General features: G+C 45.0%; 1 long non-coding RNA gene across 9 annotated transcripts in view; it reads right to left on the bottom strand.

The window, feature by feature from the left end:
- Nucleotides 1-3,166: 3,166 nt before the first annotated feature.
- Nucleotides 3,167-13,012, bottom strand: part of LOC103158648 — a 77,332-nt gene continuing 67,486 nt past the window's right edge. For 8 of the 9 annotated variants that reach the window (XR_004769606.1, XR_004769607.1, XR_003484733.2 and 5 more), the window contains 3 exons: nt 12,556-12,695; nt 11,313-11,360; nt 6,725-8,209 (listed from right to left, as the gene is read on the bottom strand). This is a non-coding gene — a long non-coding RNA (uncharacterized LOC103158648). Of the gene's footprint in view, nt 4,220-6,580; nt 8,210-11,312; nt 11,361-12,555; nt 12,696-13,012 lie in introns of those variants that run through there. The other variant, XR_004769610.1, reaches the window with a different exon arrangement.

Genomic DNA, 13,012 nt, shown 5'->3' with positions numbered 1-13,012 from the left:
TAGTCTCAGGGGCCCATGTCCCAAGGACAGGAGAAAAAACTGGAATTGGGGGGCAAGTCCAGGCTCAGCGTGATAGGTAATAGCTGCAAATGGTACAGGATCTATCTAAGGGATAGACTTCTGTGCATGTCTGTGAGGAAGTTCCTAGACACATTTGTTGAGGTGGGAAGATACACTCTAACTGCGCAACACTATTCCATGAGCTGGGTCTCTGTGTGAAAAGGAGAAGAAAGTGAGTTGAGCACTCACTCTGCTCCCTCACTGCCAACACCACAATAGGACTAGCCTCTTGGCATTCCTGCCTTCCCCACCAGCTGTGCCCACAGACAGTAGCTGAAATTAACCCTTCCTTCCTCAAAATGCTTTTGTCATACATTTTGTCACAGCAATGAGACAAGTGATGAGTCCACCCAGGCTTCATTGGTTCAGCTGTTTATGGACAGCTAGATAAAGCGATTCCTTTGAGGATAAAAACTATTATTAAATACCGAGAGTGGAGAGGATTGGGGTGTCACAGTTCCTACCCTTAATAGGACCGACTTTGGGAGAGAAGTCAGTTCCTAAACAGGGTTTCCAGTGGTATGCTCCAGGCAGGCAGGCAGGCAGGCAGACAGGAAGCATGGTGGTCATGGTGATTCACAAGGCAACACACAGCCACTTTGTCCAGTCCCTCCTCCTGGGGAAGTTGGGACCAGCAACAAGTAGCCTTTATTGTCTTTTGTAAACCCTAGGAAAATTAAGTATAGTACTTCATTGAATATGCATACCACTCAATGAATAGATACTATTGGCTCCATTATCATCTGTACTTTATTGCCTGAAGGGAATTTTGAAACAGGGATGGATAAATCTGGTTGCTACATCTGGAAAGTCCAACGGTAGAGCTAGCTAATGTCTCAGACAATTCCACCAGGGTTGCTTCTTGCTTGTCTGCTTTCCCTCTGCTACCATTGCCCACCCTCCCCACCCCAGCCCTTCTAAAGAATGCCCCACCCCTTGCTAATACCATTAGTGTGTCTCTCTAACCTGCAGCCAGGACCCACTTGGGTTGCACAGAGCCTGTTGAAGGCCCATTTGCTCAACACATAATGGGGATTAGAATTCATTAATGCACTACAAATTAAAGTATTAATAACGGCTGCAGAGTTTAAATGAGAGCCAAGGAAGGGAACCGGGTGAGTGGTTGCCCCTCCTGTGTCCCCCACCTAGCTGCATTGTTCTGGCAGGGGCAATCCTGCGCTCTTTAATATGCTGTGACAGCCGCCGAAGTGACCCCAGACAATAAACAGTGCCTCCTAGTTAAGTATTAATCTGCCAAAAGAATGACCTTCATCCACTAAAGAAGGGATGTTTTTAAAAACCTCGCAAGTGGAGGAAGGCTCATTTGCTCGCTCATTTAGCATATTAAAAGGGTATTATTGCTACAAACAAGAAATCTAAATGAGGCCCGGGCAGGAGCTGCGGATAACACTCCTGATTAAAGGTGCAGGGTAATGATGAACACGGAAGGCTGAATCTGTTATTGTTCTCCAACATGGCAGGACCTGGCTGCTGGGATGATAAGAGAATCGAGTCTGGACCAGCCTTTGTCAGACAAGAGTGAAGTGTGCCTTGCTGCTGGATGCTGCCTACCTCTACCAGAGGACAGCAGGTTGGAGGAGGGCTGTCAGAGGCCACCCTAGAAGAAAGGAGCCCAGAGAGATGGTGTCAAAGAGTTCCCTACAGTGACAATTTCTTATTGTCATCCTTTGACTTGTTTACTTTCAGCTTCTTGAGCCCCTGCTGGGCCACTCTGTGGACAGCACCTTTCCCCCCCACTCCTAGAGCCCAGGCAGCTCTCCAGGGGCTCAGCTCCCTCAGTTCTGGAAGGAAGCATCTGACAGGGAGAAAAGGAGAAAAGAAGGGCTTGTCTAGTTGTCTCTTCTACCCAGGAGAATGCTGAGTCCTTCCAAATCACTGGAGGGAAGGAGTTGAGAAGCCAGGAGTCTACCTCAAGATGAAGGGTGCATTGGCAGAGCCAAGGATGAAGAGAAGACAGGAACATAACTAAATGAAGAAAACAAACAAAAAAATACCAACGCTGGGCTGGAGAGATGGCTCAGTATACATTCAGTTCCTAGCACCCCCATGGTTGCTTATAACTCGAGTTCCAGGGGGTCTTACTCCGTCTTCTGACCTGCATGGGCAGCAGGCACATATGTGGTGCACATACATACAAGCACACATGCAGGCAAAGCACTCATCCACATACAATTAAGCTCTTTAAAAATGTGAAAAAAGATATAAGCATAAGACTCAAATTCAACAACTATCCATGGGAAAAAGAATAATGTATCAATTAGTGGGCTGACAGGTGACTGGGGCAGGAGCAGAGTCTGCCCTGGGCAAGGATGAGTCACCTGAAACCAACAAGCAGAGCAAGTTTTAAGGACACAGAATCTTGAGAATATAAATAAATGACTGACAGCAGGAAAGAGGGCAATTTTTTTCTCTTTCTTTTTTAAAATTGAAATTAGAAACAAGCTTGTTTTACATGTCAATCCCAGTTCCCTCTCCTTCCCCTCCTCTCCTGCTCCCCCAAACCGACCCCCTATCCCACTCCCTTTCTGCTCCCCAGGGAGGGTGAGGCATTCCATGGGGGATCTTCAAAGTCTGTCACCATTTGGAGCAGGGCCTAGACCCTCTCCCATGTGTCTAGCCCTCTATGTGGAGAAGGCTCCCAAAGTTCATTCATGTACTAGGGGTAAATACTGATCCACTACCAGTGGCCCCCTAGGTTGTCTAGACCTCAAAACACCCACATTCATGGGGTCTAGATCAGTCCTATGCTGGTTTCCCAGCTATCAGTCTGTAGTCCAGGAGCCCCCCACCTTGTTCAGGTCAGCTGTTTCTGTGAGTTTCTCCAGCCTGGTCTTGACCCCTTTGCTCATCACTGCTCTCTCTCTCTCTCTGCAACTGGATTTCAGGAGTTCAGTTCAGTGTTTAGCTGTGAGTGTCTGCTTCTGCTTCCATCAGCTGCTGGATGAAGGCTCTAGGATGGCATATAAGGTAGTCATCCATCTCATTATCAGGGACGGGCATTTAAGGTAGCCTCTCCACTATTGCTTAAGTTGTTAGTTGGGGGGGTCATCCTTGTAGATCTCTGGACTTTACCTAGTGCCAGATTTCTCTTTAAACCTATAATGGCTCCTTCTCTTATACTCTTTTCTTGTTCTCCTCTATTCTTCCCCTGAGTCAATCTTCCTGCTCTCTCATGCCCTCTTCTCCCCTCCTCTTCTCCCCTTCTGAAAGAGGGAAAATTTTGAGAATTAAAAGGGGAGTTACATTGTTCTAAATATTACATTGTACTATTTGGGAAGTCACTTCTGTGCTATGTAATCCTTGAGGACAGTGACCCTGTCTTGTTCAACTCACATTCTTATCACCTAGAACAGTTCCTAGCAGGCGATGGCAGAATTGAGATCATTTGTTCTCTTTGCTGAGGGTCCTCTTCTAATGTTCAGACATGGGGATATTTCCCAGCCTTCCTTGGAGCCAAATTGTAAGCAGATGACTAATGTTTGACAGACAGGACATGGATAGAAGCGATGTGTCACCCCTGGCCCAAGGCACAGCAGATACAGTGCTCCTCACCCATCTCTTTCTTCCCTTGCTTTGGCAGGTAGGTGATGAAAGAGGGTCATCACAGGATGGAGGTTGGACTCCCTGTGTCATGGGCGGGTGAACCCCACTAGCTTATATGAACACTTTCAGGCTTCTGCTGTGTTCAACCACTGGGCTTTAGAGGCTTACATATGGAGGTAGTAAGTGTTGTCCTAATTAGTAAATGTGGTACTTGACAAATACTTTTGGAATCAATAAATGTATGTTCTCCTTTAATCTTCACAGTAGCTAAAGCTAGCTATTTCCACTTGTCAAAGAAGGAAATTCATAGGTAAAAAGCGATATAAGCAAAAATTGAATTCATGCCTTCATGCCCCTTTTCACTATACCCAGCTGTCTTTCAAGAATGTAGTATGATATATATTTTATGTGAAAATTTTACCAAAAAGTACCATTGTAATAGAGGTTCAGGGTTTTCCAAATGACAGTCCCTTGGCTGATGAGACAAGGCTGTCATCTTGGATGCAGTCAAATCCTCCTGAATTCAAGCTCACCAAAGAGGGAGTTTTCTGTCCTTGGAGTGTGGGGAGGGGTCACCCCTGCATTTCCTAGCTTCCTGAAACAGAAAGTCGGTCAAGGTCAATGTCCTCTAGGAGGTGCTGCTGCCCTAGGAAGTGCTTGCATCTTACCTTCAGAAAGATTCCTCAATCTCCCTGCAATGTCCCCTGCCCCCAAGCTGTGGATCCTGGCCCACTGGAACTAGTGCAACAAAGAGAAGTCGTGAACTAATAAATGGACACCCCAACCTACTTAGCCATCACCCCAGAGAAGGCAGAGGATGGCTTGAGGAGGAGGAATTGCCTCCACTCTAAGCCAAGAAGAATAGGTTGAGTAGGATCAAAGGACCAGAAATAAATTTAACCTCCGAGAGAAAAATGGTAAAGAAGCAACCATTGGATGCACAAGCCATAGGGAAATGCAAGCCTGGGAAAGCTCTTTTGGCTGAGAAATTGCTCAATCTACTTACCCTTTTCTACTGTTTTTACTTATAAGGAAGTTGTCCATGGTCTGTCAGCAAATAGCGAGCATGAAGCACTTGTAAGTCATCATCTGCCCAGCCTGCCTTAGGGAGCTAACTTCTCTTCCTGGGATAGGAAGACTGCATAGTCTCCCCACCCCCTGGCCTGTGGGCCCTGTCCCCTTGTCCTTCCACAGTCTCATGGGTGACAGCTCACTCACAAATATTGTTTGGAATCCCGGCTCAGCCTGGTTGCTACCTGTCTTCTCTACCCCCCTCGTCAGTTACACCAATTCACCAACTGGGCTGCTAGCCTCTGCCTGTGCCTTTCTTTCAACAGCCCTCAAGTTTTCTGAGGGGAAAAAAAAAAACCTGTGATGTTTGTGTCCATTGCACCAGTGTAAACCTAAGGCACAGTACAGTGGTACATTGCTTAATTATTAAAAATGAGACATTGTATAACTTCTTTTTTGTACAAATAACAGATAAATAATATTTATAAAATTAAGATGTTACTAGATGATACAATTTTATGGGATGACCTGCATAAATGTGGCCCATTTTGTTGATCAAAATTTTATATAGTGCATGATCATGTTACTAAGTAAATTTATTGAAATCACATAACATTCATGTCATCTTCTAGTTTCTGGAGACTTTTAACCTGTTCAGATATTTTACCTGGATCTGTTCTCTCTCTCTCTCTCTCTCTCTCTCTCTCTCTCTCTCTCTCTCTCTCTCTCCTTCCCTCCTCCTCCCTCCCTCCCTCCCTCCCTCCCCCCCTCCGTCTCCCTGTCTCTCTGACCTGTACAGCTAGGATAAGTGCTACCATAAGCTAGTATACCCAGGTATTATGTCTATCTCTTCCCATGAAAAATCACAACCCTGTGGGATAGGCTTTAGCAATCCAACTTCATTTGAAGAGACTGTGTCCAGAGAAGTCAGGCACCATCTGAGGTGTCCAGCAGGTAAATTCAGAATTGGGTGGAGCTCTGACCTGTCTAATGTGTAGCCTAGGTTTCTCCACAGACAACACTTTAATTTAGCTGAATCAGCATGTCCTATTTACAAGACCCCGTGGTTTGAGATTGTCAGCACTATCTGTGGTCTTGGTGAAAAGATTCTCTTATTTTCTGGGATGACATAAATTCACAAACAGCCTAGAGTGGGCTTGACAGCCTCATCACTCAGTGACATCTGTTTCTGCATATGGTTCCAGCTCTACTAGCAGGTAAGCCGCAGTGTCTCTGCTCAGTCGGCCTCTGGCTACCATGGCAGGCTTCTCTTGGGTTCTATGTCCATTCTCCTCATGAACTCTATTGGGTTTTACATAATTATGGCAAAAATAAGATCCACCTGCAATAAACACTTGTCTGCAACAAAACTTGTCTGTCGCCATCCCCAGGGATCAAATAGATCTTAACTGTGTGAACTCCCAGCTTTGGCTCTGCCTATCAAGCTTTTATACGATTTACTGTACCTTGATTTATCTGCTCCCACTGATCTCATTAATTGATCTATATTCTTAGTCTCTTTTAAAAAATGAAACAACATCCCACGTTAAATTTGGAGTCACTTAGAAACTATCTCTGCTCCTACTTTCTTTACACAACTTACTGTGTGGGATCTCAATGGCTAAGGGACACCTACTGTACATACATCATCTAAGAATAGAGGTCAGATGGAGAGGGGCAAAGTTTAGATAGGGAGGAGGAGAGGGTGGGATGGGATGAGCGAAGCAGTCTAGTGAAGCTAGAGAGAAGCAAAGGCTCCAGATGCTTTCCAAGCAGTGGGAACGAGGAGTGGAAGCCCCTGTCTGGCACTGGAGAGCTAGAGAAACAGCAAGAGGCTGCAACTGCAAAGAAAACAACACGCAGACTGTGCCCTGTGTGCCCTGTGTTCTGGGTAGAGGATTCTACCTTCACCACCAGAAAGAAGAGAGACTGCCCTTGAGAATACCTTCAGCTTGGGCCTGGTGTGCCAGGGAGATGAGGGCCCAAGGGAGATGGAGGTGCTCTGGGTCCATCTGGACAAGCTCTGAAAAGCCAAGAGATTTTAAATACAGAGAGAGCCCCTGTGAAGGAAGAAGCTAGGGACTAGAAATGACACAATTGCAAATATCTGTATTTTTCTAACAGGCAGTACACTCCAGATGCTGGAAAGGAAACAGTCTGCACCGGTGCTGGGTCGCCCCAGCCTCGGAAATGAGACTCTGTGCCACAATTAACCTCTTGATGAGAGATTTCTCTCAGTTAAATTTTAGTTGACAGGTGGCAGAACCTGGACAACTTTGAAGCTTAACTGACAAGTGGAGAGGATGAGGGCAGGAATCCATCACCTCCTCTCACTTCATCTCCCTACCTCCTCTCCAGTCACTTCGACCCTGAGAAACCCTTTCCAGTGAATATCTTGAAACCCTCTATTCAGTTTGAATTGAGACCTCTCCTATCCTCCATCTGGGCACTCAGAGCTCACGGTGCATGTTTTAAAACCAGCATAGGACATTGTGTGTAGAACTCCTGACTCCCTCAGCAGACTGTGAGTTCCTCACGGTTGAGAGCTCCGGTTTGTGTGTATAGTTTGCCTCTATTAGGTTGCAGAGGTGTGACAAATACTTATGAATGAATGGTTACATCAGTAATCATGGGACAATGAATCAGGACCAGTGGTTATCCACCTTTGGCATGCTAATATGGAGGCTTAGGGTAAAAAGACTCATTTAAAGAAATTAAATTACTTGAGATAACACTAAACCAGTCACCCCAAAGCTACTTTGCAACCATCACTGTAGTACACAAAACATCTTGCTGTCTCTATAAAAATGTGCAAAGCCATTGCACTGCTCACTGTGTGGAATTATTTGCCATTAAGACTGCTCTCCCACAGAGCTGGGGATGCAGCTCTGTGGCACAGCCCTGAGCACTGTCTAGCATTCCCAAGTCCCTGAGTTCAATCCTCAGCACCACAAACAACAGAAAAACAAGGGGCAGAGGTCTCACATATCCTAGGAACATGGGCGCCTTTGGAGGCAGCTTGACTTCACCCTGAACTTGTACAAGTTAGTCACAGGGCATCGTGGCCACACTACAATGTGCAAGAAACCTGGGCTGCTCAACATTGCATCTGCCAGCCATCATATAAATATTGGAAGAGATATTGATAAAGCCCCCCTCAGGGAATAACCCCCCCCCCATTGCACTGGTTCTCACAGGAAACACAAGTATGAATGAGAGAAGTTGCCTTGTGGTGGAGCAAGCAGGACTCTTCCAAAATTCTGTGACAATGTCTTCCAGGCAAGAAGGGCAGCAACAACCCTGCTTGAATTCACCGAGGTGGAAAGAAAGAGACTTTTCTCTGGAAACCTTCCAGATCACTGGTGAAGAACAAAAGAAAGTTATAGAGCCACCGTGCCAATTCCCCACGAATAATCTCTCTCACAATCAGGGGGCAATTCTTGCAGGAAAGAGGTTGGTGTTGAGAGGTCTACATGCTTGCTTCATGTCCATGAGTGATGAAAAGGGTAGTGATGAGCTGCAAGGGTTCCAAGGAGAAAGAAGCATAGATTTGTGGATTTCAATCAGGTGACATCTGGGAGGCAAGAAGAAAGTGGATTTTTTTGTTTGTTTGTTTCAGTGAGACCACACAACACAGGGCAGAATTCCTAACACAGAAGCCATGAGTGTTTTAAGTCCTAGCCATGATGGCAAGATATAGGGCAAGCCCCTGCACACACCTCTGGGCACTGCTACCAGTTTGCATGCCAAGAGGATGAAACACATGACATCCAGGTGACTCCTGTAGAAGGTCCAGTTCAAGTCACTTACCTGGAGAGGGAGCTGTCACCGTGAACCCAGTCCATGAGTAATCTGTAGCAGGCTCACTTAAGGGGATGTTTGGAAGGTGGAATCTAGGTCTAGGGAGACTGACCCATCAGCAGCGTATTGCTGCGGAAGCATGAAGACTTGAGTTCCATGCACAGCCACTAGATAATTGAATTTTCATGTGGCTAGCTCCCCAGAACCCAGTGCACGCTGAAGCTTGGAACCTCATGCTTTTGGCTAAGGGGACACTTTTTTTTTTTTTTTTGAGTGGGAGAGATTAGGACTCTGATAAATGCTTAAAACCTATTAGTGGTTCTGGTAAGGTACTTAACCCCTCTGATTCCTAGATTTCCCCATGGGAAAAAAAAAGCCATCATCATCATCATCATCATCATCATCATCATCATCATCATCGTTGTTGTCATCATCACCAGCACATTACCAACGCCAACACCACTGGCATTAAACATTATTGGACACATTAGGTGAAATGTTTTTTGTGAAGTATTGATAGTGCCTGGCACATGGTAACAACTGGAATTATTATGTAGTAACTGTCACAGGCCTTTTGAGAAAATGAAATGAATCACATGCAATATGGCAGGCAACTGGTAACTGGCTTGGTGATAAGCCCAGAGCCCTCATGAGGGAAAACACTTTAATAATACCTTCCCCATTCGTTTTCATAAAGGAGAAATTACATCTCTTGCACTTTTCTCAACTGGAGAGGTGGATATTGTTCTTCAGTTTCTGGGAGTCAGTGAGTGCCTGCTCTAGAGATAGCTAGATTTAATCAGGCACCTAGACCTTGCTAACTCAGAAATGGATATGGTGCCCACCTTCCGGGGACATAGTGAAAAAGGACAATTCAGAACACACTTAAAGTGCTTTCTTCCATTTCTGACTGGTAAGTGCTTGTTTTTTGTTTTGTTTTTTCTTTTTTTCTGAGGCAGGGTTTCTCTGTGGCTTCGGAGGCTGTCCTGGAACTATGCTCTTGTAGATCCGGCTGCCTCCACCTCACGAGTGCTGGGATTGGCAAGTGCTTGTTATAAAGTAACTTTTAGTGATGGGAAGGACATAGAGTATAGGGTTGAGTAATCAGGAAACATTGCATACGTTTGATCATTGCACTAAATGGTCAAATAAGCAAAACTAGAAAATAGAAAAAGAACTTGTTTTTGTTTCTGTGTTGGTTTTTTGGTTTTTTTGAGACAGGGTTTCTCTGTGTAGCTTTGGAGCCTATCCTGGAACTCGCTCTGGAGACCAGGCTGGCCTCGAACTCACAGAGATCCGCCTGCCTCTGCCTCCCGAGTGCTGGGATTAAAGGCGTGTGTCACCAACGCCTGGCTAAGGGACTTTTTTTAAATGTAGTAAGACTTCAAAGCAAACTGGCCTTTCCCAGTTTGCCATGTTCTCATACACTCATGGGCATGAAGTCTGAGTCCCTTTTAAATGTCTCCAGCTGCCTGTGGATCCATGAGACATGCAAATAAAACCCATGCCTTTCCTTCAAAGAGCTTGTTGGTATGAGGATGCATCATTTCGACTGTCAACCTGACACACGTGGAAAGGGAGTCTCAGTGACAGATTGTCAAGGTTGACCTGAGGACGTGTCTGTGAAGGATGTCTTGATTATGTTAGCTGATATGGGAAGACACAGACCCAAAGTGGGTGGCACCATCTCTTGGACTGAACCCATGAAATAAACAGAAGAGGGTAAGCTTCGTGATGTGGGTGTCCATTCTCTCTGTGCTCTTGACTATGGATATGACTTGCTGCTCCAAGTTCCTGGTTGACTTGCCCTCAATGATGGACTCTAACCTGGGCTTGCAAGCCAAATAACAAACATACCCCCTTTCCCTTATCAGGATAGTTTATCACAGTAGCAGGATATGAAATGGAGACAGTGCTTCGAGCAAGAAATCTCATTGAACATGGTGGCACATGCCTATAAACCCAACGTTAGGGAGGTTGGGGTAGAAGGAACCTAGTTTGAGGCCAACCTGAGCAATATTGTGATACTTTTATCTAAAAGAAAAAAGAAAAATAAGAACTGTCATGAAATAGTTTATTGGATGTCTAATACCAAATTAGTAGCATGGTTATGCACTGGGACATATAGGGAAGGGATAATGCAAGGCATTGCTCAGGTACCAGGGATAGTGATCCAAATAATAGATGGTGATCTTGCCTGGAAAGAGCTGAAACAGAACCAAGATGGACAGACAAATGCAGAATGCATACATTTGCCAAGTGTCCTGAGGGTGGAATAGGAGAGATACCTATCAAAGTCACCTGTGCCATCCAGGGCAGGGATACAGTTATCAAGACCACCACAGAGGGTATGGGTGCATACAATACTGTGACCTCCAGAAGATAGCTGTTAGGTGGCCAGGCAGACATGGAAGAACAGCTAGGCAAAGCCAAATGGACCACTCACACTTCCCATTTCAGGGAACAGAAAGAGAAAGGACAATGGGTGTGAAGGACCCATCATAACCACGCACCTTCCCCAGAGTCCTCCCATTGTCCACTCCTGTCTCTGTGGCCACTGCTAACCCAAAGCTCTCACCTTGAACTTGATTCAATGTGCACAGTAGAGACGTTAACTAAGAAAGGTCTGGAGAAATTGGGAGTGGGAAGAGAGAGAAAGTTGTGAGAAATTGTAGGACAAGTGGAAAGAGAACCATCCGGTGGCTGTGGCTTCTGAAGTGCTTAGAAATGGTTCCAGGAGAGATCATCAGCCCTACACCATTGTGTTTTTGTTGCCTTTCCTTATGTGTTGTACCTACAAACGCTGCCTAAACATTTCTTAGAAATATATAGGAATTTTTTTTTATTATTCATGAAACCAGTCATTGTTTACTTACTCTGAGTATTTACTGGATCCCTCCTGTATTCCATGTAACATTCAGGTTCTGGGAACAAAAAAGTAAGCAAGGTAAATACAATGTCTTTCATGAAAAAAATCACCCAGAAGGTATGTTCTTTAAAATTTGTTTATTCTTTGACAATTTCACACATGTATACAGTGTATTTTGATCCTACCCACCTCTAACTCCACTCCTCCTACTTCTAAACCTTTCTCCTCCACATCTGCCCTATCAACTTCATGCCCCGTTCTTAGTTTTATTTATTTAATTATTTTGCTTTGAAAAAAAAAACAATTCCCTGAGTCTTGGTGCTAACCATATGCACATGAGTGTAGGGTCCACTGGAAAATAGGCAACCTACTGGGCCATACTCACTCCTGAAGAAACTGAGTCTCCCTCCCATCAGATCTATTAAAATTGAGTGCTGTAGGTGTGTGTGTGTGTGTGTGTGTTTGTGTGTGTGTGTGTGTGTGTGTGTGTGTGTGTGTATGCACAGGTGTAAGGCTAGAGGAACACATTGGGTATCCTGTTCTAGCTCTTCCTACATGAGTCTCTTAAGATAGGGTCTCTCACTGAATCTGGAGCTAGGCTGGTAATCAGCCAGCACAAGCAAAACCCTCTGTCTCAGCTTCCCACAGCACTGGGGTTGCAGGTATGCAAGTCATCATGCTTGGCTCTTTACATGGGTTCTGGGGATTTGGACACAGGTCCTCACACTTGCACAGCAAATGCTCTTACCTGCTGAACCATCTCCCTACTCTTTGGATGCTGTAGTTTATGTTAGGCTGGGCATTGCAAAAAATACAAAATAATTTTGAGATATAGTCCATGTCTTCAGTGGAAATAATGACATATATAAATTAATTACTATCTGTGAGTAATTTCAGTCCTGCAGTGAACTTTCATTTCTTTTTACTTGATCTCTCTTTGTCCACTCAGCACCCTCTACCCCGTATTTTTGAGCATCTAGATGTTCACATATCTGTTTTTGCCCTGTGAGAAGCCAGTATTAGCTACTGGAATGTGAATCTCTTTGGCTTAACATTGCAACAATTGATTTAGTTCATGGTTCTGTGCAATTTGGGATAAGCTCATCTAGGCAACTCTTCTGGTCTTGGTTGGGTTCATTCATGAGCCTGCAGGCAGGTGCTGGTTGGCTAGGCAGTTGCATTTCTGGAAGCTAAATGGGTGTGACTAGAACGTGGTTAGATGAGGTTGACTAGACAATATGGTCTCTTACCTGGCAGATTGGCTGGAGCTTGTTCCCTTGGTAACCTGACTGAGCTCCTAGAGAACTAATGGAAATTGACAATGTCTCCTGAAGGCTAGGGTATATCATTGCAGCCATAGTCAATCAGCAGAATCATGCACAGCGCTAGCCTAAAAGGAAGGGTGAGAATGAGTCCATCTTTTGATGGGAACAGCTGCATTTCTCGGTGAATGGATACAGGAGAAGGTATGGTGCTACTTACACATTTTTATATTCTTAGAGATTAGGGGCGAGCTGGCACTTACTGATGCTATCAGAGCAAAAAGCCAGTTCGGGAAAGCAGAGAAGGATTCTTCAAGGAAGAACATTTAAGTTGAGGTTTGAAGAATAAATAGGGGTTAGCTAAATGGAGAGCATCTGGGTCAGAGAAAGCGGTACATAGAAACTCCTGGAGCTGGAAGGAGTCTGGGATTTTCCAGGAAGGTGG

The sequence above is a fragment of the Cricetulus griseus genome, chromosome 4 (assembly GCF_003668045.3).
Source record: "Cricetulus griseus strain 17A/GY chromosome 4, alternate assembly CriGri-PICRH-1.0, whole genome shotgun sequence".
NCBI classification, from domain to species: Eukaryota; Metazoa; Chordata; class Mammalia; order Rodentia; family Cricetidae; genus Cricetulus; species Cricetulus griseus.
Note: the sequence above shows the minus strand (reverse complement) of the source record. Positions and strands in the feature narration are given on the sequence as shown.